Genomic DNA, 26,353 nt, shown 5'->3' on the forward strand with positions numbered 1-26,353 from the left:
GGATGTATAGCATGGAGATTAAGAGCTGTTGCTCTAGGGTCTGGCAGTCTGGGGCTGGACTCAGTTATTTCATTTGTAAAATTGGGTTGTTCTGAGGTTAAGTGAGATTTTGCTGTCAGTGCGATACATGACACATAGTAAGTGCTCAATAAATGGTACTGATGTTGATGATGGTGTTTGGTTGACATGCTAACCTGGTTGGAGATTGGGCAACTTGCGGTCAAGTGGAGGAGCAGAATGTATCATTCCTACTTTGTATGTAGAAAATTGGGGTACTGGGGGTGATTGGCCTCTTCAGGAGCTCCACGCTTTTTGTCCATAGTGTCTGTGGCTCAGGGCCCTTTCTCTCCCCTCTATGCTCCTCAAGTGTGAAATGAGGGAGTGGGCTGGAGTGATTTCACCCCCTCCCTTTGTAGTCTTGGACGACTCAGCCACCTGACTCCTCCTCCTCTATTTCCTAACCTTGTGTTGGTACAATTTCATCACAAGTGTCTAGAGAGTGGGGATCCTGTTTTCTAAGCACAAGCCCCTGCAGTGTCAGGCGCATTGCTCTGTCATCTGGCAAGTGATAACCCTCTGTGATTTGAAGAATGAAACCATTTCCCTGAACCTACTGCCCTGCTACAGCACTGCTGTTCCAGACTCTGAACAAAATGTGCACCTTTTTAAATTTGTAGATTCAGTTGCGTTCTTTCTCTCATTGCCAGCACAGTATTGAATACAGTCAGTGAGGCTCTGGACCAGTGCTTCTCAACTTTGGCACTACTGACATTTTGGTCAGATAATCCTTTGTTGTAGAGGCTGCCTGTGCTTGTAGGAGGTTTAGCAGCAACCCTGGGCTCTACCCACTAGATGCCAGTAACAACACCTACCCACGCCCTGCCCCCAGTTGTGACAACCCCAGACACCTCCAGACACTGCCAGCTGTTCCCTGGGGGGGCAACTTGCCCCCAGATGGGAACGATTGCTTTATACTAAGCACAGGCCATGTGCATACTCTTATGTATTTACCTGCCAAAGTTGTGATATAGACACTGGTCTAAGACTCAGTCTCTAGATGAGGAAACAGACTGAGTAGAGATTGTGGAAATAGACATATTGTCAGTTGGAATCTGGACACTCAACCTCCTTTAGCCTCAGTTTCTCACCTTTAATATGTTGACAATCATACCTCACTCTTAGGGTGACTGTCAAGTTCTTAGCACAGTGCTTGACACTTGATAGGTGATCAGTAGATATTAGCAAATATTCTTTGGTAGATGCACATTCAGACTCAATAAACTTTTTAAAAATTGAAGTATAGTTGATTTGCAATGTTGTGTTAGCTTTAGGTGTACAGCAAAGTGATTCAGTTATACACATATATATTCTTCTTCATATTCTTTTCCTTTATAGATTATTATAAGATATTGAGTATAGGGCTTCCCCGGTGGCGCAGTGGTTGAGAGTCCGCCTGCCGACGCAGGGGACACGGGTTCATGCCCCGGTCCGGGAAGATCCCACATGCCGTGGAGCGGCTGCGCCCGTGAGCCATGGCCGCTGAGCCTGCGCGTCCGGAGCCTGTGCTCCGCAACCGGAGAGGCCACAGCAGTGAGAGGCCCGCGTACCGCAAAAAAAAAAAAAAAAAAAAAAAAAAAGATATTGAGTATAGTTCCCTGTGCTATACAGTAGATCATTGTTGTTTAGTTTATAAATAAATATATATATATATCTTCAACAAACATTTTTAATGCCAGTAATAGCAACAGTTCATATATGTGGAGTACTCATTATAATATTCAAGACATTGTTTAAATGTATTGACTCATTGGACCCTCACAGGAATCCTATGTGGTAAATGTTATTCTTGTTATTCAGATTAGGAACAGAAGCACAGAGAGTTAAATAACTTGCTAGTAACTTGAAAACGGGGATTTAAACCCTAGACCATGCTCTTTATTACACACCATGCTGTGGCACCGAGCTCTTAATAGGAGCTTTTACATTCATTTCATTTATGAGCCCATCTCCAGAATCACCTTTTTCTAGGGTTGCACTGTCCAGTTTGTGGCTATTTAAATTAGAATTAATTAACATGTAAAATCCAATTCCTCAGTCACACTAGCCACATTTCAAGTGCTCAATACCCCCAGGTAGTTGGTGGCTAGACATTGGGGCAACTCAGATACAGAGCACCCCCATCATTGCAGAGATTTCTGCTGGAAAGCACTGTTCTAGGACTGTGGGAAATGGAGTTCTTTCCCTTAAGAGTTTTTGGATATCTCTTTGTTTGTTTATTTATTTATTTAGGCCGTGCCACACAGCATTCGGGATCTTAGTTCGAACTTGCGCCCCCTGCAGTGGAAGTGCGGAGTCTGAACCGCTGGACGGGCAGGGAAGTCCCTGGATGTCTCTTTAGATAATTGATGTCATTCAGTCAACACTGTGTCCAGAACTGTACAACCACTAGAGTATTCTGTTCATTTTACATTTATTAAGATCCTGCTGTGTATCTGGAACCACATTTGGGACTGAAGATATAAAGATAAATAAATAAATATGGTCCCTGCTCATAAGTGTAGTTTATAATAGCATTAGATTGTTAACGTACAGAGCCCAATGTTGTGTTTGTAGCATGTGGTCCAGGAGCTAAATGAATGTGAGAGGCACTAAATTTGTGCAAGAACCAAATGTCAGGATAGCCAGGGCCGGGGCGAGGGTCAAGTGATTCTCTGAAAGCTAGGTTAGAGGAGGGACCCAGGGGACCTTCCTTGAAGGATACTTGTAGTCCTTGTGCAGGCGGGGACTGGGCAATGTTCTCCGGCATCTGGAGCTGTTCAAACGCTCTTTGGCTGGATTTCTGCTGTAAAAACGTGCAGCAAGGAGAGTCGAGCAATTAGAGCAGGTGGGCGCAATTTAAAGGAGATTTTGTCAGTTGGTGAAGAAGTTACAATCCAGGTGAACCCATAATTGGGCACAGTGAGTGGGGTTGGAAGTGTAGGGATGACAAATGTTAGGGTGTCACCTCTGCTTCCACCTCCAGAGACCCCAGCGCCCGTCTTCCCACATTCCAAGCTGAGCCCTTCCTCTCACCCCCCTTGAGCTCTCAGCCCCTGCTTGGTACCATGTCAGCTGACCTTGCCCAATTGCCCATCTTCTGGCTCCAATTCAACACTTCCCTAGCTCAGAAATTGCTTGGTGATATTGGGAACAATGAGGCCTGACTCTGTTAGTTCAGAGTAAAATGGGTTTTTTTGAAAGGTTATTGCACTCCTGGTGATGTATGGACAAGTCAGGAGAGCAGAGGGAAAGTCGGGATGGGAGGGAGAGGTGAGTTGGGACTCCAGAGTGGCTGGAGCCTTGGGGCTGGCGGCGGGTGAGGCATGTGCTGCTACTGCTGATACCTGGCCTGTGGTCCTGCCAAGCAGGGCCCTGGCTGAGCCAGATTAGAGGAAAACCCTGGGTGCTTGGCTGGGAGAGGGTGAAGCTGTCAGGGCTGCCAAGGGGCCAGGGGCTGTGGAGAGCTTATTCCTTCTTGGGGGCAAGAGAGGGATCAAATGTAGCTTCATCTCATCCTTCATCTGGTGACAAGAGTGAGGCAGTGAGATGGGCCGGAGTGAGAAGGTTTGCATGGGACCTCAATGAGACCCAGAAACTGCAAGTGACTTGCCTAGGGACACACAGCACGTAGTGGCACTGTCACTAGAACCCAGGGCTGTGTGTGTATGTGTACGTACGTGTTTGTGTGTGTGAACAGTTCATTCCTTCTCTCGATGGGCAGTGTTTCATGGTATGCATGTTCCATAGGTTGTTTAACCGTCCACTTGTTAACGAAAAATGGGGTTGTCTCCAGATTTGGCTATTATTATTAAATTAATAGATATAATAATTTAGAGCAGTTTTAGGTTTACAGAAAAATTGAGTTGAAAGTACAGACAGTTCCCGTACACCCCTCCCCACCCAGTTTCCTATATTATTAGCATCTTGCATTAGTGTGGGCCATTTGTTAAAACTGATGAACTAATATGGATACATTGTTATTATTAACTAAAGTTCACAGTTTACATTAAGGTTCACTCTTGGCCTTGTACCTTCTATGGGTTTTGACCAACGCACATCAGTATCATACAGAATATTTTCACTGCCCTAAAAATCCCCTGTGCTCTACCTATTCATCCCTCCCTCCCTCCCTCCTAACCTCTGCCAACCACTGATCTTTTAACTGTTTCCATAGTTTTTCCAGAGCTCTTTTATTTGCTTCTCTCTAGAATTTTCTAAAGGTCTCCCCTCTTGGCTCTCTAGACCCAACCACACCTAGCCATAGAGGCTTCTTGGAACCCAGGCCTCATGGGGAGGTAGTTTGGGGTGTGTGTGAGCAGCCTGCACACAAGTTTGAGTTGCTTTCTTTTAAAGACCAACTATTGCTGGAACTGGCTGATCTAGCCCCATCCCACTGGTTGAGCTGTGGCCTGAAGAGGGCTTGGTGCTCCAGGCCCTGTTTGGGGCTGAGGGAAAGCAGAGGAGGGGAGGGGTGGCCCTGTCAACTGAGAGCTCAGCTCTGGGGCTTTTTCCAACCCTGAGGCCCTCAGAGACCCCAAGCACTCAGCTCCTTTACAAGTGAGCTTAGAAGCCAGCTGCCTGGGCCCTCTCTCTCCCAGAGCCTCTGGCTCAGCCTGGGGCTGCCTCCTTGCCTGCAGGCTTCCCTTCTAAGTCCCACTTTCATTTCTAAACAGACAGGAAAACAAGCAATTGATTTTTGGATATTATATAAGCTGGGTGAGGGAAACTTTAATAAGGAAAAGAGCAGAGGGAGGGGTCTGAAGACCTTAAAACTACAAAAAGCCCACCATTTCCAACCCAAATGGAGATAGGTTCAAAGTTGCTATGATCAGAGAGATAGTGCAGGTGGCCCCAGGCCCTTGGGAGAAGCCTGGCTCAGCCACCCAGGGCTCTGTGTCATCCCACTGGAGGCTGTGCCTAGACAAGTCTGTTCTCTCCCTCCTCTTGGGGCTCCCAAGTTTATCTCTTCTGTTCCCGGGCCATCCTGCACTTCCACGGTCACACTTCATTTGGTTCTCAAACCACCCTTGGAGGCAGGCTGGGACTTCAGAGAGTCAGGGACACACAGGATGTGAGGGTGGGAGGGGACCACAGGGACTAAAGTCAGCGCTTCTCGTCGTACAGGTAAAGGAGCCTGGGGTGAGACAGTGCTGTTAGCGCATAACAGGGGCTGCGGCACATGTGTCCCAGCGCCTGGCCGTGCCCACTCCATTGTCGTCAGGTGAGCTGGTGAATGCATAGTCTTCACAGCATTTTTTTTTTTTTACATCTTTATTGGAGTATAATTGCTTTACAATGGTGTGTTAGTTTCTGCTTTATAACAAAGTGAATCAGCTATACATATACATATGTTCCCATATCTCTTCCCTCTTGCGTCTCCCTCCCTCCCACCCTCCCTATCCCACCCCTCCAGGCGGTCACAAAGCACCGAGCCGATCTCCCCGTTTGCAGCATATTTTTACACTCTGGGTTTCTGGAGCTTGGAGGCTGGGGTCGCTGGGAAGGCCCAGGTGAGGATTTCCAGCCCCTGCTCCTTGGAAGGCTCTAGATCTCTAGCCCTCCAGGCCAGGACCTCCACAAAGTCTTGGACAGGCTGATCTTGTCTCTTCTGGGCAGCCTAGAACTCTCATCCCATCTTCCACACTAAGGCTGATCCCTTCCATGGGAACCACGGCAGAAAGCACGGAGAAGGAATGCAGGCCTGGGAGTCAGGCTTTAAAAAAGCCACGTGGGTTGTCGGAGTCGATGAAAAAGTCATACTTTGACATCTTGTCTCGTCCCCTTGCCAGGTCCTAGGTTTCCTAGGTGCCGAACTGGGAAACTCAGATTTCTACGAGGAAACCTACACTTTGAAACCCATGGGGAGCTGCTGTCCCTGGCATCCTGCTTCCTTTCCTCTCTGCCTTTGGTGGCCTCACCGGTGACTTCTCCCTTGATGTCCCCTTTGGTTGTTTCTCAAATAGGACTTTGTGGAGGGGAAGACCAAGACTCATTTCACTGCCGGGCTCCAGGCTTGATCCTGCAGTGCCAGGCATGGGGGCAGCAGAGATGGAAACCATCCCTGCCGGGTGCCAGCTCACCTGCCACCTTCCTGCATCTGAGGCAATGCGGGGGCCTTCCTGTTAACACTCCGCTTGCCAACGGGGGGCAGGCCTGCTCCGTCTCCTTTGGCCTGGCCTGGGAATCCAACACTCGGCTCAGGTGGCTGCAGACATGCAGAGGGGGTTCCAGTTTTCATCTATGGGGAGAGTGAAACCTGTGGGGGAGATGGACCCAGGATAGCAAAGAGATAAGAAATACTGAGGACCAGGATATTTGACCCTATTTAACCCTATAAGCTCTCCTCTTCCCCCAGCTCTTGCATTTATGCAAGTAACTGAAGGCTAAGTTGCTGGGCCATGCATCTTGGGAGGGGAACTTGAGTGACTAGGACAGAACCTGCGGTCGGAGAGGGGAGAGCAGAGCTATGTCAACCTCCCACATCACATCGCATGGTAAATGGTACCGTGAGAGAGACCTCTGCCCTCCACCCCACCCCCAACGCAGCCCACCAAGCGGGGGTCGGGGACAACTGCAGGAGCTGGTCCTCGTGTGGGATTTGATTTACTGTGTACCTTGGCACCACTTCAGGAGGGGTCTTTCTCCACCTGCCCCGGGGTTTGCTAAGGCTTTTATACAGCCTTCAGCCCAAAGCTCATTCTCAGGTGGGTCGTGTGCTATTTACAGAACAGGCAAGTCTCGCCAGTTGAAAAGAGCTGGCTCTTGGACTCACCTGCTGGCATCAAATCCCAGCTCTGCACTCAGAGGCAGGGATGGGGCCTGGGGGTCCAGTTGTGGCTCCCCGGGGAAGGGAGTAAAAGCCCCTGTAGGGTAATCCCAGAGGTTGGCCCTATGGGGGGTGGGCCCCAGGGCATAAAGTATGAGGGCTCCCCCAGACCCAGGACTGAGAGCCTCTGATCTGCATCCTGGACACCAGCCCAGCGTTTCTGCATTCCCCGTGCAACCTGGGAGATGAAAGAGCACACAGACTGCCAACCCTCTGGCCCCTGGGCCTCTGAACTGAGGAAATGGCTGAATAATGAATGAGGCCAGAGCGCTTCAGAGAGGTGGGCCCAGGGACAGTGCGGGCAGGGGGAGGGGCATGGACAGATTTGGGGGAGGGACAGCTCGTGGAGAGATGCCAGGAGCCCTGATAAGGTCTGTGGTAGTGGCTTCTGCTGCAGGTCACAGCTGCGATTCACACAGAGGAAAGTGGCCACGAGCGCTTGCGTATGGATTGTGTCTAAAACCTGCAGCCTGTCACACGTCTAACCTTGAGACAGCCTTCCCAGTTGTCCTCCCACCTTGAGCCTCCTCCCAAGAAAACTACCTGTGGGGCTGGATGTAGGCTGGATCCAGGGAGCCCTTCCTAAGCTGAGGGCTGATGGACAGGAGACTTTTTCTGGGCATCTAGAGGAGGGCCAGACTAGCCACGAGGGTGGTTATGGTACCTGCGACTTCCGGCAGGTGCTGGACAAGGGCGGCTTGCATGGCAGTCCCCAGAGGGGATGGAGGGTCCTCTGGGGCATCCCTGCCAGATACCTGATTGTTGCTGGTGACAAGACGCTCTCTTCTCTTGAGGCGGCAGTTCAATTATGTGGGCACCCATGTGTGTGACCTGGGGACTTCCCACCCCTTGCTTTCTCCGTCACCTTAACATTGTCCTCACACTTTCTAAAAGGGGCAGCAGCTCCCAAAACCCAGCCTGCAGAAATGAGGGGCCACACGTTTGCTGAATGCTTGCCACGTGTCTGGTTCTTTCCTTATTGAGTCCACATGGCAGTTCACATATGTGAGCAGGAGAATCTCTGCTTTAAAGAGAAATAAACGGGGGCACAGAGAGACTGGGTGACTGGGCTCAAAGCACACTGCTAATATGAAATGGGTGAGTTGGGATCCAAACGTATGTGGCTGAGCTGGGATCGGAACTTGAGGCTTTCATTCTTCTCTTGGGCATTTTGAGGGCCTTTGAGTCCAGCTTACTGCTGGGGGAGTTTGTCAGGGACTGCCAGCTGCCCCGGTGCCCAGCTCTTTAAAGCCCTTCTTAGCAGTAAGTAACTACTAGGGCAGGTTTTAGGCCAGGGAGCCAGCAGTGTCCTGGATTTCCTTCCCGGGAATTCCTTTTTCCCCTTCTTTGCAAAGCCTGTTGAAGCAGATGGATGTCCTGTATTTGCCAGGTGGGTGGGACCACCTGTTAGCCCTTCTCCCTGGTCTTGCTGCAAGGGGCACCTTCCCAGCAGGCTTTCTCTGTCTGCCAACACCAAGCATGCCACCAAAGCAAGTAGGGGACCACTCCTCTTAGATCAAATTTGGCCTATGCCTACCCTCTCCCCCCATCCTTCAGGCGGGAAGGAGGCAGCATCCCTGGGCTCTGATTGGCTGAGGGCTTTCCTGTGCACCTCTCTTCCGGGTGGCAACCAACCTCACCACTCCGTGCTGCACTCTCGCAGGCCTGTCCTGGCTGCTTGCAATGAATACTGGCCTGATCAGAGCCCAGCCAAAGCCCCTTTGCCTAGCGAAGAGGCGGGGCATCGGGTCTCCCACTCCCCAGGACCTGCAAACCTGCTGTGAAGAGCTGGATTCAGGAGCCCACAGTCTGGCTATGGGAAAGATGGTTTGGCAAAATGGGTTTCAGCTTTGGTGTGAGCCAGCCTAGATCATCGGGGCGCTGGGCATGTTTAGAAAGTTCTTCCCTACACACAGGGGTCAGGAGGTGGGGAGGCAGGGGGCAGGCCCCTCCTCAAGGGAGCACGCAGAAAGTTTGAAGCCATCCTGCCCGCCACTCCCTGGGGGTTTTGCAGAAGCCTCACCCACCCTGCTGGCCGGCCAGGCCCTACCTCCTCCACTGCTCCTCCCCGCCACCCTGCCTCCCTTGGGTGGGGTGGGTCTCCCAGCTGGCCTGCATAGACCAGAGGCCCCTGTGGGCAAGGCCGTGTTAGAGCAACCCTCCACACTTGGAGATTCCCGTCAACCCAAGTGCATGCGTCACCACATCTCACAACAAATTTCACTTGTCATTCATGTTTTATTAGTATAAGTGCCTTAAAAGCAGATCAGAGATTCAACTAATTTGCTCATTAGTAAAAGGAAATTAGCCGTTTGAGATCTGTTCTAATAAAATTAGCTTGGTGACAAACGCTTTGTTGCCATGTTTATTAGATTACCATACTCCCTGTATTTTATAGGCCAGAGCAGCCCTTCAGCAACTCTTCAGGGTATGCTCAGAGCTCCTCTCTTACTTGTTTTTGTTCTTCCTTTCAGGCGTTGGAGAATATTTTTTCCCTTTCAAGGCTAATTGGGAAGACTTGACCCAAATCTCTGTCCATTCGCACCTCCCACAGCCCTACGGTCTCTCTCCCCTCCCCTCTGCTCCGTCTTCCCCAGCCTCTTGGCTTGGCCCTGTTCCCAGCCCCATCCCCTCAGTTTTCTCTGTGGCTGGTCCTTTTAGGGGGCCAGTATCTCCCTACCGAAAAGCCCTTGGGCAAGGAAGCCCCTGGTCGTCAGGTGGGCCCTTTCACTCTTCCTTGCTTGGAACCTTCTGCCTTATTCTCCAGCTTAAGACCAGCCTGGCTTCACCCAGTCATTTGTTCCTATTGCTCTGGAAGTGACCCGCCCGCCCCATTAGTGTGGTCAGCTGACCCATTTGCTTCTCTCCTGCCTGTGCTTGGCTGTCTAGTGCTCGGCTGGTGTGTACAGAAAATTCCATGAAGCATCCCATTATACACAAAGCTGCCTGGAGGGTTCCACATGTGTCTGAGGCCAGGCAAGGGGTATGTGGACTGTGGGGGGCTCCTAGCTGCCCGGGACTGTCTGATGTAGGAGCAGGTGCTCCCCAACACTGCCACAGCACTCTGTGGGCCCCCCCCCACCCTGCTTTGGGCAGCATTGCATCATTCCTGAGGTGTCACTTTCACAGCCGCTGTAAGCGCTTGCTCTGCGCTGGGGTCCGTCAGTGCTTTCTCTGCCTTCTTTCTTTACTCTTCTGGCTGACATGAGGGGACAGGCCACGTGGCTATTCTCATTCTGAAGATACAGAGACTGATGTTTGGAAAGTTTCCAGAGGTTACCGGGCTTGTAAGCTGCAGAGTTAAGGATATGAGCCCTGTCTTGTGTGTCTCCAAAGCACCTGTCTCTAACCCCTGGGCTCTGCCGTGGGCTTGGGAAATTGGGGCCTGCCCATACTGGCTTGGGGGTGTGAGCTTCTTGACGATGGGGTCCGTGACCCCCGCAGAGAGCCTGGCACAGACTGCCCTGTAGTGAGTGCTCCAAAACATTATCGAGTGAGCTGGTAGAGAGGGGAGGGGCGATGAGATGGTCCCAAGTACTCCAGGGCCGGAGGCCTGGGCTGGTCCAGCTTCTCCTTCTCTCCTTTGCCAACAGCAGCCCCAGGCCAGCCTCTCCCGGCCCCTCCCGGCTCCCTCCTCTCCTGGTACAAATCATCGGCTTAGACAACAGCAAGGGGCTTACCCTACAGGATGTGACTCTGAATATTAGAATGTCAGAAGCGGCTGCCTTTGCAGTAAGTTGCTGTCAGAGAGGAAATAAAAGGGGAGTTGCAGTTATTTAATTTGGAGCATGCAGGTGACAGGCTTTGCCTGTGGACTTGCTGCTCATTCACCCCAGCTTTTGGGGCACCAAACTCCGCAGGCCGCTGCCCTTGGTTTTTATCCTCCTGCTGGTCCCGCCTCCTCCAGCCCTTATGTCCCACCTGGGTGCCCAGCACCCACCCAGCCTTTGCTCACGCCTCCTCTCCCTCCAGTGCTCTCCGGCCTCCTTCCACCTCTCAAACCCCAACACTCCTCGTCTTCAGGCCCTTCCCAACCTTTCTGTCCTCAGCCAGTCCCGAGGTTTCACCCCGTCCTCTCCCCTGCTGTCCTGCCCTTCCTTCTCCTGGCATCTTCGCACTATCATTTATAATATAAATGATAATTATCCTTATTATCAACAGTAGTGATCTTATTACTATTAATCAATATGATTGTTGATATTATTAATAGGAATTAATAATATTAATATTATCCTTATTATATCCTTTTCCTCACTTATACTACCACTCCAGTGAGGTAGACATGAGTTGTCCTTTTTTTCAAGAATGAGGAAATTGAGGCTCAGAAAGGCTAAACATCAGATCTGATTCACACAAAAGAAGGCACCAAAGGAGGCCAGTAATTGAGGTTCCACAGTCAATCTCCAGGTGCCTTCCATGAGCTCCACTCTGGGAACTTGGAGATGGATGAGCCACAGCAGTGGCGCCCTCGGAGTGCTGGGGGTGTGCCCGCTGAACTCTTGTCCACAGGGGAGGGGCGCCCTGGGAGGGCTGAGGATGTCCAGAGGAGGCCGTGGGTGGCACCTAGCCCAGCGGTCACTATGCGAACCTGAATGGCTCTGCCTCCAACGGCAATTACATCTCCTTCCTCCGGTTTGACCCCAGGTGAGGGGTGCAGGGTGGGCAAAGGGCACCGGGGACGGAGAGGGTGTCCCGGCTGACTTGGGAGCTGGTTTTGTGATGGAGACATTGTTCCTCTTTCCAGTACTGAGCTTTGGGTATGAAGCACATGCCCTGCTGGTCCCAGCCCCTCAGGAGGGGAGCTGGGGGTGGCTATTTGGAGCAAGATCCCCAGAGAGAGACATAGGGAAGAGCAGGGCTTTGGAGTCAGGGCACTAGGACATGAATCCTGGCGCATCAGCTGTGTGACTTCACGCAAAGTGTCTAACCTGAGGGACCGCACACTCCTCACCTGGCCTTCTCTTTTCAGGAGAGTTGTGAGGTTGAATGGAAGCATGAGTGGAGCTGAGAGGTAAGGACTCGGGGAGCGATGCTGACCCTCTAGAGGTCAGGCCCAGCCCAACTTCAGGCCAGGCTCGGGAAGGAGGCTGCTGGGCCTGACCCTCGAGGGTGGGAATCAAGGGAGGCTGTAGGTCTTGGGAATCCTGTCCAGCCCCTACTCTGCCTGGTGAGTCAACACCTGGAGGGAGGGCCTGGCTCCCTGGGCAGTGGGACAGCCCATCCTGGCAAGAGGCCCACCTCCCTGTGGAAAGAGGAGAGGGTCCTGTAGGCTCTGAGCCACGTCTGTGCTCACCCCCATCTCTGGTCTGCCCCTTCCTGAGCCCCAGGGCCACACTCAGCGCTGCTCTCTGCCTGCAGTTACACCAGTCCTTCCCCCACGGCTGAGTCTCTAGGACATGAGGATGTGAGCCGAGAGGCACCAGGTGCAGTGGGAAAGGCAAGCAGAAGAGGGAACTGGATTCTAGTCCCAGCTTTGTGAGCTGGGCATTTGCTTTACCTCTCTGAGCCTTTTCTGTATCCTGAGACTGTGGCTATCAAACTGCTCACAGACTTGTGTGGGCCAATGGGCTGAAGTACGTGAGTATGGTGCCCAACACACTGTGAGTACAATTTCCCCTCCTTGAGAGGCAGCTCAGGGCTGAGGCTTACAGGGGCTCACACCACTCCCCAGCACCCTCTGACCTTCCACATCCAAAGCAGAGTGGTGAAAGGGACTTCAAAATTGGAGCCACTCTTGATTCTTTTGCCCCTTTCTCTTCCTCCCCTTCTCTGGGCCTCCCATCATAGGTATGTTGGTACAATTCTCCTTGTCCCACAGGCCTCTGAAGCTCTGTTCATTCTTCTTCGATAATTTTTCTATTTGTTCTTCAGATTGGATGATGTCTATTGACTTCAAGTTCAATGATTCTTTCTTCTAACATCTCAAATCTGCTGTTGACACCATAGCATGTAATTTTTATTTCTGTTACTATAGTTTTCAATTCTACAATTTCCATTAGGTTCTTTTTCATAGTTTCTGTTTCTTTACTGAGATGCCCCATTTGTTAAGTCATTGTCATCATGTATTCCTTTAATTCTTTAAACATGGCTTCTTTGAATTCTTTAAACACATTTATAATAGTTGCTTTGATGTCTTCGTCTACCAAATCCAATATCTGTGCCTGCTCAAAGTTGGTTTCTCTTGACTTCTTTTTCCTTTCCTGATTATGGGTTACTTTCCTGTTTCTTTCCATGTGGTAAATTTTTGTTGAAAACTGGACATTTTAGATAGTATGTTGTACAAACTTTGGCTTCTGATTTTTCACTCTTGAGGGCTGTTGTTGCTGGATTTTTTTTTTTAAGTGACTCATTTGGACTTAATCTGGGGAATTTTTCTCCCTAGTGGTACATGCTGCTGCTATCTCTACTCAGTGTTTTAGAAATTCTTTTTATCTTTAGCCTGGCTTCCTGAGGGTTCTCTCCATGTCTGCGTAGCTTAGTTGTCAGCCAGTGATCAGCCAGAGGTGTAGGCAAACACTTGGGCCAGAAGGCTTCCACCTCTGTGCGTGGATTCTGGGGACGGGGTGTACATTCCAAGTTCAGGCAGTTTTCAGGTCTTCCCTGCTTTTACTTTCTGAGGCCATCTGGTCTTCCCTTCAGATATGCAGCCTCCAAGGATACCAGACAGGGATGCTTTTCCAGCCCTTCTGTGGCTCTGTAACTTCCAGGGGCTCCCTGTTAAGTTTCTGGCAAGTTTGCTGCTCTGCTGCTTGCCCCAGCTGGGACGGCACCCTCAGTCTGGTCGAGCTGTGGGCCTCGCCCATTTGCTTCCCCACTGATCAAGCATTTTACTGCCAACTGCTGGACATGAACTTCTCGCCTTCTGCCCTAAATCAAGTCAGCCCTCTCCTGCAGTGCAACTTATTATTTTTTATGGTCAGCCCCACCCAAGAAGAACCAGAGCTGGGGGTGGGAATGCGGGCAGTCCCAGGTAGAACTTTGCAGACTCCCAATTTTCTTACCCACAGTTTGGTTTTTGGTGACAAATTCTTCTCAATTTGTTGTTTTGCCTTTGGTTGATTGATTTCCAGAGCCCCAAAATGGTTGTTTTTGTTTTTGAACATTTTGTCCCAGATTTTGGGAAGAGAATTTCCTGGCCTCTGCACTCCACCATCACTGGAAATCTTCCTTGACTCTTGAGACCTGGATTTATCAAAGTGTAACTTGAGTTATACAAGAACCCTCTACCTTTTCTATGGACCTGAACTTTGCCCAAAACAAAACTGATTTGGAGGTTTGCATGCTAATCTTGGGCTCTGGCTCCTTTCCCTGAGGACTTCTCCACCACTGTCCAGTCTGTACGGGAGGACCAGGTCCTGTGCCAGCCAAGCTATTCAAGGACCTAGAAACCCTCCCCACTGAGAGTCTGTTTACCCATCAGCCCTACCTGGTGCACACCACTGATGAAAATGGAAGGGGGTGGTTTCCACCCAGGACCCCTGAAATCATGACCCCACTTTCTATGGGGCTTGTCTCACGAGTGCTCCCCTTAGAAAGGCATCAACTCCTCCCCAGTGGAAGGAGGGTTCCTTGGTCCTCACTGCCTCCAGGATCCCATGGTCATTGTTCTCCCCATATATCTTTTGAAAACACAGCTCTAATTTATCATGTTCTTGTTTAAAGCCTTACTGGCTTGACACTTGCTATTGAATAAGTTCTACAGCTTCTAGCCTGGCAATTAAAGTCCTTCATGATCTGGCCCCAGCTAACCTTTGTAGCCTTCACTCCTGTCAGTGTCCCTCACACTCTATGCTTCAGCCCAAGGAATTACTTGCTGCTCTTTGAACGCGCCATGCTCGTTCACACCTCTGCACCTTTGCATATGCTGTTCCCTCTGCTTAGAATGCCTTCATCCCTTCTCCATCTGGTCAACACTTCCCATTACGACCCATCTCAGTTGTCACCTTGTCTATTGACCCCTCTCTGATTCTTCCAGGCAGAGGCGCTGTCCCTCCTCTGTCCCTCCACAGCATGCTGCCTTTGCCTGGGCTGGTCCATCGTACTGCTACCGCCCGTTTCCATGTCTGCTTCTCTCTTTAGCTTGTGAGTAAACAAGGCCAGGGTGACCTTCAGCCCTCTTGGTATCCCAGTGTCTGACATAGTGCTTGGCCCATGGCAGGTTCCAAATAAATGTCTGTTGGATGTGACAATGACCTTCCTATAACCTTTTCTGCCAGCAGTGAGTTCCCTTGATGGCATGTTGAATCAACATGTAGGTTTTGAAGTCTTTGGAGTGTGATTTATAATCTGGTTATATTCAAATGTAGGATCTACATGACAACATTCAATTTTTTATCATTTTGGGTAGCTTTTAACTTATTTAATATGTATTGTCAGTAGCACTGGGCGACCCTCCCCAAACTCTATATCCAGGCTCTAGATAGCTCGATTGAGTTTTGTCTGTCTGTTGTGAATAGCTGTCGTTGGAGCCTAAAGAAACATCCCCTGCCCAACCACCTGTCACAGCCTCACTTTCACCCTTTGAGATCAGGGGTCCTGGTGCTCATTGCTGCCATCATGGGATTTTCTGGGACCTCTGGTGTGTGTGCATGTATGTGTATGTGTGTGCATGTGTGTTGTGTGTAGGAGCATTGTGTTTGGTAGGAGGGAACCTCGTCAAATGGTATGGGATCAGCTTGTTATTTTATTATTTCTTCTTTTAATAACCAAATAATGATGCTGACAAGTATTAAAGATTAATTCTGTAAATTCCTCTCTGAGCTGCAGTGATCATTTAACAGGCCCCTTCCTTGACAGAATATATTCTAGCAGGGAGAGCCCTGTGAGGGGAATCTGCGACTTTGGACTCCTGGGCTGACACCTGCCCCATCTGGTATCTGGAGGGCGGCAGTCTGGGAGGGAGTGGTGGGATATTGGTTGGGACCCTGCTCCCACCCCATCCTGCAAGCTGCCAATTACCACACACATTCAAAGGGGAGAAAGCCAAGGGCAAGGTCAAGCTCTTTGCTCAAGGTTGGTGAATTGGACAAGGGAATCCTGGGGTTAGGGCTGTGTGAGGGCTCAGATATGTCCTCCAGGTCATTCCCCAACTTCCAGAGAGGTCCAAATCCAAACAGCCCCTAACAGAAAATTCATCTCTGGATGCATTGGTGGATTGAACAAAAGACACCCCATCTGGTTTTCAGGTTTCAGAGAGGGATAGACGATGCCCACTGTGCCCTCGACCACTGTTCTCACAGCACCTCCAAGACTCTGCATCCCTAATTCTATGCACATTCCTCCCTTGGGGCAGGAACTGTGTCTAATTATTTTTATGTTTTGGTACCTAGCACTGTGCCTGGAATAGAGATTGGGCTCACTAAAGATTTATTGAATGAGAGAAAGAATGGGTGGGTTGGGGGATACAGTTCTGGTTGGAGGAAGGGACCAGACAAAAGAACCTTGACTCTGTGATGTAAGTGGGCGAGGCCTCCCAGGTATGCACAGTGATGCTCTTACACATGAGGACACCAGGTGTCCTCTGTAAGGCACCTAATATACTGCGCTCCCCACTGTGCTCTTGTCACGGCATCCTCATGGCAGCTTAGGGCTGAGGACAGGGTCCCTGACTGGTCTGGACCAAGGAGCAGGCCAGGTCATGGTCTCTGCTTCAGAGGGGTAATTAAAGAGAGGGGATCTAATGCAGGGGCTATTGACAGAGTTAAGGAAAACCTACCAGGGTGGTAAAGCACCCCAGGGCATAGCAATGGTGGTACAGTGTTACTACCGAGGCCTGAGGCCTGAGAGGCAGCTGCAGCTGTAGGAGTCATGGCCTTAGGTAGAGCCTGCGGTGGAGGGAGCTGGGAATAAATACTGCTCTTTCCTCCACCCTTCAGTCCCTCGCCAGTGTTTCCTCTGATGAACTCAAATGGAAACCAGAGAGCAAGGGGGTTTGGGTAATGCAATCTGTGGAGGTGGGCCACCTGTGTCACACTGCAGGGTGGAGAAGGGTGCAGCCGGGATTAGGGGAGGGAATGGATGAGACCCAGTGCACAGATGTGGGGGGGCTGAGAGCATCAGCTCAGAGAGATGTGTGAATCCACAGGCCTCCCCTCTTACACTGGCTGGGCTAGGCTGGAGGTGGGCAGGTGTGGCCCTTGAGTCCCTGTCCCAGAAATGCAGAACTATACCCCACCCCATCCAGCTGCCCAGCCCACCCCTCGCCTCGCCATCCTGGCCTCTGACTCCATGACCCCACAGAGTTCTTCTCTTTCTCTCTATCTCATTAAAGACCATCTATCCCAGGCAAGAGAGCCAGCTGGCTGTCAATGCAATACCAATAGACTTGTAGTCTCCTAATCAATATTGGAGTACAGAGGGAAACAATTAGTGGCTTCTTGTCTTCCAGGGTGTGGGCTGTCTTTTGTGGAGGGCAGAAGTGGAGGGCACCTGGCTAGGGACACTGAAGAGCTTCATGAATCAAAAGTTAGTGATTTCTGGGTCTTGTAAGATTGATGGGCATCTGCAGAGTTGGCGTCTGGGTTTGATTGGGGGTGAGGAGTGGGAGGGGAGGTGACCTAGGGACCCTTATCTTTTTTTTTTTTTTTTTTTGGTACGCGGGCCTCTCACCGCTGTGGCCTCTCCCGTTGTGGAGCACAGGCTCCGGACGTGCAGGCTCAGTGGCCATGGCTCACGGGCCCAGCCACTCCGTGGCATGTGGGATCTTCCTGGACCGGGGTACGAACCCGTGTCCCCTGCATCGGCAGGCAGACCCCCAACCACTGCGCCACCAGGGAAGCCCCTGGGACCCTTATCTTGAGGGGGTGAATTTGGAGTTGAGGAAGGGAGAGAGGTCAGGTTTCAGGGACTGGTGGCTTTTTGTGGCTGCACGTTCCCAAATCAGAGAATGCAGGACCTTAGGGCCTGAGGAACCTTAGTGATCTATGGACAAACCCCTCATTTTACAGAGTGAGACACTGGGGCTTCGTGACCACAATGACCTTCCCAAGGTCACACAGAGTGTCCGTGGCAATGCCACACACTAGCTCATGAAATCCTTTAACAAGCCTGTGAGGTGGACTCTATCCAAGCTGCTTTACAGCTGAGGAGGTAGAGGCTCGGAGAGGCCAAGTAACTGGCTCAAGTTCACACAGCCAGTAAGTGCAGAAGCCCAGATCTGTCTGGCTCTGCAGTCCATGCCTCTCCAACCAGACATGCTGGGACAATCTCGCTGGGACAACCTGGGGCCATCTCGTCATCTCACACTCTGTGAGCAGAGCACGGATCTTTATTTTGACAACATCAAAGTCCCATTTCACTAACTGCTATTGTCTGTCTACAGTGGCACTGCTCTGTGTTTAGGATGATGCATGAGGGTCAGCCTAGGGATAATGGATGGGGTCCACCCTCCTTTCTTCTGCTCAATTGAACTCAATTTAGGTGATTTTCATTAGTTCATCTGGAGGCCTTATCCCACACAGTGGCGGGGCAGCTAATGCGATAGTCGTAGCCCAGGGTCACCTGTGTCTCCTACAGCAAGTAGGCTGACATGGGTCATCGCTCTGCGGGGCTGGCTAACGTAGAAACCCTCTGCTCTGAGGGGCAGAAGGACCCCGATCTGAGCGTGGGCATGGAGCCCCCATGCCTCCACCTGCCAGTCCTCCCGGGAGACCTAGAATGTTGGAAGCTCTGAGCTGAAGGGACCAACTCACTTTCTAGTACGGGAACCCTTTCTGCAGCGGCCCTTCTCCCCCAAACCCTCATCCAGTCTTTACTCGCACACCTCTAGTGATCGGAAGCAAAGCGTCTCCAGTGTACTCCCGTCGGGCACGTTTTGTGAATTCTCCTCAGCCACAGGGCTGCCACGTGGGTGGCCACAGTCCCGTCACTGGTCACCTGTGGCTTTGGGCATCCTCATACATTCCTTTTTCCCCAGTGAGTGGTACATATGTGATCAGTTTCTGTGTGAGCCATGCTGTGAACAAGGTCAGGAAGCACTGCTATATGACATGATTCAGAGCCATCACTTCTGGGTCCTCACATGGGGCCTCAATCATCTTTTTTTTTTTTCCTGCTGTTTCCAACAATAGTCTGAATTCCACACTTTATGTGCCAAATGTTCCAGTCCATTCTCTAACAGCTCTTTAGATATTGGATAGTTTGTCCCTGTGAGTGTTCTATTGGCTAAACATGCCCGATTTCTTTACTATCTCTCCTGTGCCATCATTTGAAGTCTGTCTGCATTCTGGTCACCCTTCTCTGTCTTAATCTCTCTAAAGCACTTAGCACTAAACTCTGTTCCCAGGGAGGGCTTAGTCCGCAGAGACAAACAAGGCTATGGCCTCCTTCATTTTGGACCTCTGTCTCCGTGAAAGCAGCCCATGCCTGCCCACTTGGCTGGAACCCCCTTCTCAATGCTGACTTTCTAGTGGTTGGAGCCCCAGAGTCCTTTTCACAAGGACTTTACCCCAGGATCATCCTCCACAGCCCTGGAGATACCCGTTAGAGGCTGTTACCATCTCCACGCCGTTGCCCTTAGTGAAGAAAACCTAACCAGCAGGCATCTTCTGTGAGGTCGTTCCATGCTCAGCCTTTGGCTAGTTCAAAAGAAGGAGGAGACACGGCTTCTGCTTCCAAGAAGAGGGAGACCCACAGGGGCAAGGTTGGCCACGGGAGCGTCCTGTGAGGGCAGAGCTCTCCCTGCCTTTGGTTCCAGGTCTCTTATTCTGTCCTTCCTTCCTCGTGCTCTCCCTGGTGCCCTGCCCCTCACTCCCTGCAGTTCCACACTCTCTCTCCTCCTTCAGAGTTGCCAAATAGAGCCTTGCTTAGCCCGAGTGGTGATGCAGGGTGAAGAGTAGGGAGAGTGCAAAGATGTACCACGTCTCCTCTGACATCCTCAAGGCAGGTCAAGTTCATCCTCCCCCTCACCCAGGTGGGTTGAATTAGTTCAGAGCCTAGCAGGGAGGGATCCATCCTTTATTGGCCTCTAGAGGATATCCACAGCCTCAGTCAGTGGCCCAAGCTGGATTCTGATTGCTGCATGCTGGATGCCCTCTGCCAGCTCATTATGTCATGGTGCCCTGGGCTTGAGCCAGACAGACTCAGGTCCTAACCCAGTCTCCATGCTTATTAGCTGTGCGTCCTCAGGAAAGCTACTTAACACCTCCGAGCCTTGGTGTTAAAATCTGTACTGTGGGGATGAAATCTCCATCTGCCAGAACTGATGTGTAACTTTAAAAAGACACCATGTGACCTACTGCTGCCTAGTGGCTTGACTCACTTGTTTATATTTTTTTTTATCAGAATTTTTCTACTGATGGCAAAATAGACACTTTATAGGGTGAGGAGTTTGAGCAAATCGGGATGACTACAGGGGCTGGGGTGGCTCTGGCACGGTATGCGGGCAGCAGCCTGTCCCCAGGGGCTGCCCGTCTCAAAGCTTGTCCCAGGCTGGGGGGCTGGAGATGTTTCCAAGAGAGGCTGGTAGCACCTCTGGCACTCCAGGTCCTGCAGGAGCTGTCAACTCTGCCCCCGGCTCTAGGCTCTAGTGACACTGCCAGTAACTAGCAGTTGTCAGAGTCGATTTAACGTTGATATTTTTATCACATATCAGGGCCTGGCGCCATGGCAAAGAATGACAGAAGCAGAATGCTAAATAATTTCTCTAAATAATGTATGCTCCCCGGGCTGCCTGGAGCGAGGAGGAACCGAGGGAGAGATGGGACTCTGGCTTGGTTTTCTGCTTATGTGTGAGGGACACACTTAGTCCCTCATCCCCGAGGTCCAGCCCCTGACAGCCTCATGCAGCCTGGCTCCGGGGTGAGTGGAGCTGACCACAGGGCAGCAGAGCTGGGTGGGAGTAGAGGTAAAGGGAAGACAGAGTCAGGGAACAGGAGAGAGAGGAGGGAGGGCTCAGACTCAATAAATACTTGTTGATTAGATTTGAAAGGAGAGAAAGAGGAAAGAGGGGGACAGAGAGGGAGAGCAGAGCCTGAGTTATAGACGATGATGCGAGGGAGGATAGAGAGTGAGAGAGGGCAGAAGTGGAGAAGATAAGAGACAGTGATGCGAGGGAGGATGACCCGAGATGGAGTTGCCATGGGAGAGCAGGAAAAGGGGGTTTGCAGGGGGCCCAGGGAGGGAGGAGGAGGGCTGGGAGAGAGAAGGCATGGGGGCAGGTTGGGGACTTCTGAGGGTGACAGTAACAACACCAGACAGGCCAGAGCCCCAAAGGTGAAAACGTCATCACTTGCAAACCTCCGTCACCCCACTCATCCTCTCCATGGTCCCCAGCTTCCTTCTGGACACAGAGTTATCCCTCTGGGCTTTGGGGGAGGCAGGGAGGTCGAGGCTGTTCAGGTTCAAAGCCTTCCCACACTGACCATCTCTGGGGGAAGCCATGTGTCCATGCAGCCCTGGAGCTGGGTGGGGAAGTCCTGTCTTTTCTCACTTGCCCAGCAGGGACAAGAGAAGAGGGATCTTTCCTGGGATGCACCCTGGCCGCTGTGCTCCCCCTGGCTGCGGACGACTCCTGGAAGGATTTCCAAGGGCCCTGCATTTCACCACAATGCTTTCCATCTACACTTTCCCTCCGGAGAGAGACGTAGGTCTCTGGACACGGAGAGTGTCTTACTCATCTCTCTAATTACAGCACCCAGCAAAGTGCTGGATTATATTGGGTGGTCGATGCATATTTATAGAATGAATAAAGGAGCAAATAAACCTTATCAGGGTGAAGGAGACATCAGAGATGCAGAGACTGTTGCCCAGCACATTTGTGACACATCCCAGGAGTCCGGGAGAATCTTGTTTACAAATGAGATAGGCGAGGGTGGAGCCCTGATCCATCTAGTCTGTGGCTGATTAGGCCTTCTGGAAAAGTCTGATTCTTCCTACCTTCCCACTTTCTCTTTCTTCCCTCAACCATCTTCCCACATCTGTCTCCTCTGCCAATCCAATCTGCCAGGGAAATATCGTGATGAATTCTCATGGAAACCTTGTGGCTGGCTAAATCCCATCATAGCTCTTGTTCACACCACCCTTGGTCACCACATAGGAACGGTCATGCTGCAGTAGCAACAAACCCCCCAAACCCAACAGCTTATCGCAATAAAGGTAACTCTCCCTCGTTCACTGAACACGTGGCATCTGCCTGTGTCATCGTCCTCCTGCCAAGGCCTCCCAAGGTCCTGGGAACTTTATCCACATGGGAGACTCATCCAAAGTCCTGGCCTCGCTGCTCTCACCTCTCTTCATGTATATTTTGGTCTTTATCTTTGCTGTACTTTCAGCAGCCACTCCCATAATGACATGTGGATCTTATTGTCCAGAACTGTGCCCCTTCTGAAATTGTACATCTGTGCTTGGACCACAACTTCTCATCAGCCAAGTTCTCTTGCTCAGTTTCTTTTTTCGTCTGTGTGTGTTTTTCACTCTCATGGAGTGTCCCTTGATTTCTTTACCTTCCCCGCCTTCATTTCCTATCCCATCCAGCTTAAATCCTCTGGCCCATCTTTTAACCACTGTACTAATCAGGATTCTCCAGAGAAACAGAACCAATAGGAGATATATCTCTATCTCTACTCCTAACTCTACCTCTGTCTGAGGTTTATTATAGGGCATTGTTTCATGCAATTATGGAGGTTGAGAAGTCCTCAGATCTGCAGCAGGCAAGCTGGAGATCCAGGGGAGGTGATGGTGTAGTTCCAGCCCAAAAGCCAGCAGGATGAAGACCCAGCAAGAGGCGGTGTTTTGGCTCACGTCTGGAAGCAGGAAAGAACTGTTGTCCCAGCTTGAAGGCCATCAGGCAGGAGGACTTTTCCTCTACTCTTGGGAGATCAGGCCTTCAACTTATTGCATGAGGCCCACCCACATTGGGGAGGGCAATCTGCTTTATTAGTCTGCATTCAAATGTTAATCTCATCCAAAAACATCTTCATAGACACACCCAGAATAATGTTTACCAAATATCTGGGCACCCCATGGCTCAGTCAGTGAAAATGTACCATCTCAGCCACCCTTGTACAATATCCTCAGATCCTTTGCTCCATTGTTTCTGGCTCATGACCTGGAAAAACTCTAAACCCTGGATCAATCCAATGGTCTGCTCTCTCCACTTCTCAGTCTGGGGTGATGAGAGCTGCTGGACACACACAAGCACACACATGGTGCTGAGCAGATTGGCACCACCTAAATTCAACAATCCTTCTCTGATTCTCTACGTAGCCCTCTTTCCATTTCTTGAAGAGGCTACCTCCAACTTTATTCTCCTTGAACTTCCTCAACACTCCGTCCTCTTCCTCCTCTCTTCCCACTTCTGGCACCACTGAGACCAGAATGCTGACCACACACTTCGCCTCCCCCACACCAGTTTCCCTGCATCTGTATCTGGCCTTTTCCTGGATCGTTCCTGTCCTGGTGGACAGTGACACCAAGTGTCCTGTCTCCTGTTCAGGGACTTTATCTTACCCATCAATGAGCTCTTTTCTCTGCTAAAACTGCAAACAGCCACTCCCTTTCAGGATCCATCCATGCATCATTTAGACATAAATGTCTCCCATTACATAAGCAAACATACCCCCTCTTTGACTTCACACACCTCCCTGGTTATTGCCCCAGCTTTCTTTTCCTCTTTGCAGCCAGACTTCTTGAAACATTGTCATAATTTCCCATTTTCATTTCATTCACTCCATTAGAATCGCTGGGCTTTCGCCCCACCACTCTGCTGAGGTGACCTGTGACCTGCCTTTTACTAAATGCAATGGCAGGCTTTGCTCCTGTCTTGCTTGTCTTCTCCAGCTCATTAGATCTAGTTGACCACTCCTGGAAATGTTCTCTTGTCCTGGATTTCTGTGCTACATCGGGGTGAAATACTTGCTGTCCCAAGCATGCCATGCTGTCCCCTCTGCCTGGAGTGTCCCGCCTCCCCCTCTTTGCCTGACAAAGCTCTTACCTGGTTCAGGTAACAGCCCCTTTCTCAAGAAGACTTTCATCTTCCAAGACCAGCCCTGGTATTCCTACCTAAGCGCGCCAAAGCGCCCTGTGCTTGCTTTGTCATGGAAACCAGCACAATGTGATTTCACAGCTGCTTTACTCACTTTCCCCACCCCCACCAGGAAGCTCCTTGTAGGAAAGGGCTGTATGTTGCTCATCATTTGTATTCCCGGCACGTCACATAGTGCCTGGTACATAGTAGGTGTTCAATATACGTATGTTAAGTGAAAGTGTGTAGGGCAAGGAGAGACGTGATGCCTTAACTGACCCAGGGCCCAGCGGGACCACAGTAGACAAGGACCTCTAGGGACAAGGAAGGGCTCTAGGCTCTGGCAAGCAATGAGGCCATCTCCACCAGGAGACGGCTGCCTGGTGCTTGTTTGGCAGCACTGGTGATGGTGGAAGCAGGAGTGAACTCCGGGTCAGAGAATCTGGATTCAAGTTATGTTTCAGCCGTTTCTTAGCTACTGGTAACTCATGACAGTTCCTCCAACCTGCCCAAGCCCTTGGTTTTCCCACTGCTAAATGGGGACATTAATGCTAATCTCATACATTAATGCCAATCTCATACTATACAATCTCATATTAATGCCAACTCTCATACAGAATTAGATGAGAGTTGTGGAAAGGGCTAGGTATTTTGCAAGTGTAAAGGTCTCTTGAGCATCTGTTAGGGACTTGGGTGAGGGGCGACTTTAGACAGCCCTGCTTGGTCAGACGCAGGCAGGAAAGCAGCTGCTCCCCAGGGTCTGGGGATGGGTCTCAGTGGGACAGAAAGCACCAGCTGCTCCAAAGCTCCCGGGAGCACCACAGCGGGGAGACGGGCAGCCTGGACTCAGCTCCTGCCTGGGAGCGGACCCCAGCCTGCATCCCCCGGAAGGAGACCACAGCCTGGGGTGACTGGGACGGAGGAGAGCCAGGTGCCGGTGGGAGGCCCCAATCCTCTGAGCCCACAAGGCTCTCAGTGCTGTTTCTTCCTGGAGCCGCACCTGTCCTCCCTTGATCCGGGGCCCAGGGTCCCCAGGAGAACACCTCTGAGTATAGAGAGGCAGCTGTGTGAACTGAGAGGCAGCTCTATATGGTGGGAAGGCTTTGAAGAAGAGAGACTTGGCCTCCTGTCCCAGCTCTGGCATCTGCCAACTCTATGGCCTGGGCAGTTGCTTCTGGACCTTTTCTGCATCTCATGAAGGGAGCTACAAACCCACCACACTGTTGTGAGGGCCAGTGGGATAAAACACGTGGAACTGCTCTGTGGATCATAAATGCTATGCAAATGGGAAGAACGATCAGAGAGGCCAGGCTTTGTGACGGCCTGCGTGGAATTAGTGCACTGGTGAAAGGTGAGTCCTGGGCGGACCTGTTCAATCCTCAGCCCTGTAGCAGGATGTGTGTGCTGGGAGTTTGGAGAGAGAGGATTCCAAAAAAGGGAACTTCCCCCCTTTTGTGCCCTCCAGTGTTGGGACTTCCTGGGGTGTGCCTGTAGGGGAAGAGGGGCTACTGCCCAGTTTCAGGAGGAAGGGAAGGGAGGGGAGGCCAGGAGAGGGTGGCTGTGATCAGGAGGGCCACAGGGGGCCTGGGCATGGGGGACCCTGCTGGGCTGATGCCAGGACTCAGCGGAGCCAGAGTTTTAAACTGGTTGCTTATAGTTGAGTGTTTAAAGCAGTTTACTCGTGGTGCCAACTGTTCTTGGATGATTCTCCCTAAATGTTTTATGTTTTGTACTTGTGCCCAGAGGCAATTTTATCTGGTGGGGGCACTTCTGTCAATCTGTCACCATGAATGATTAGAGGACGGAGGGAGGAGGGGGGAGGGAGCGGAATGTGGGGAGGAGCAGCCCTGTCCTCCTGCGGGGGTGGGGTTGCCCTGCGCCCTGTCAGGCAGGCAGGCATACTGTGCGGTGGTCAGTCCCCCTGCTGGACTGAGAGCCCTCAAACCCCTGAATGTGGCTGGGTGGGTGTGGCTGAGTAACAGAGGCTGGCATCTCTGCCTTCAGGGAGCTTAGGACTGAGTGATGGGTGCCTGTCTGTCTGTCTCTCTCTCACACACACAGAGGAGGCTTGGGTAAAAGCTAACCTAACCCGTGAGTGGTTTCCTATGGGGCATGATTCAGGGCCTTCTGGGAAGATTCTCCATCGTGAAACCTCTCCTCTATCCTAGTAGCTGGAGTTGCTCTCCCGTGAGCAGCGCTCTGACTCTCCTCAAATCTCAGGCCAGCCACTCAGGGGCCAGGCCAAGCCCAAGAGAGCAGGGGGCCTAGTCGGGAGGTGGGCGAGCCACTGGCCTCGGCTCCTTTCCCCGTGGTTCCTGATTTGAGGGCTCAGATGCCGAGGGGTGGCTTCTCTGGGGTCAGAACTGGGCCCCGGGCAGCTTCCGGATCACCTGGAGGGTGGAGCTCAAAGGCCGGAACATCAACTCTTGGGACCACAGGCTCGTATCTTGTTGTTTTGTGGCCAGAACTGTGCCTGGAACACCATCCAAGCAGAGTTAATATTGGTTGGATGAATGAATGAATGAATG

The sequence above is a fragment of the Phocoena phocoena genome, chromosome 8 (assembly GCF_963924675.1).
Source record: "Phocoena phocoena chromosome 8, mPhoPho1.1, whole genome shotgun sequence".
Classification (NCBI taxonomy): domain Eukaryota; kingdom Metazoa; phylum Chordata; class Mammalia; order Artiodactyla; family Phocoenidae; genus Phocoena; species Phocoena phocoena.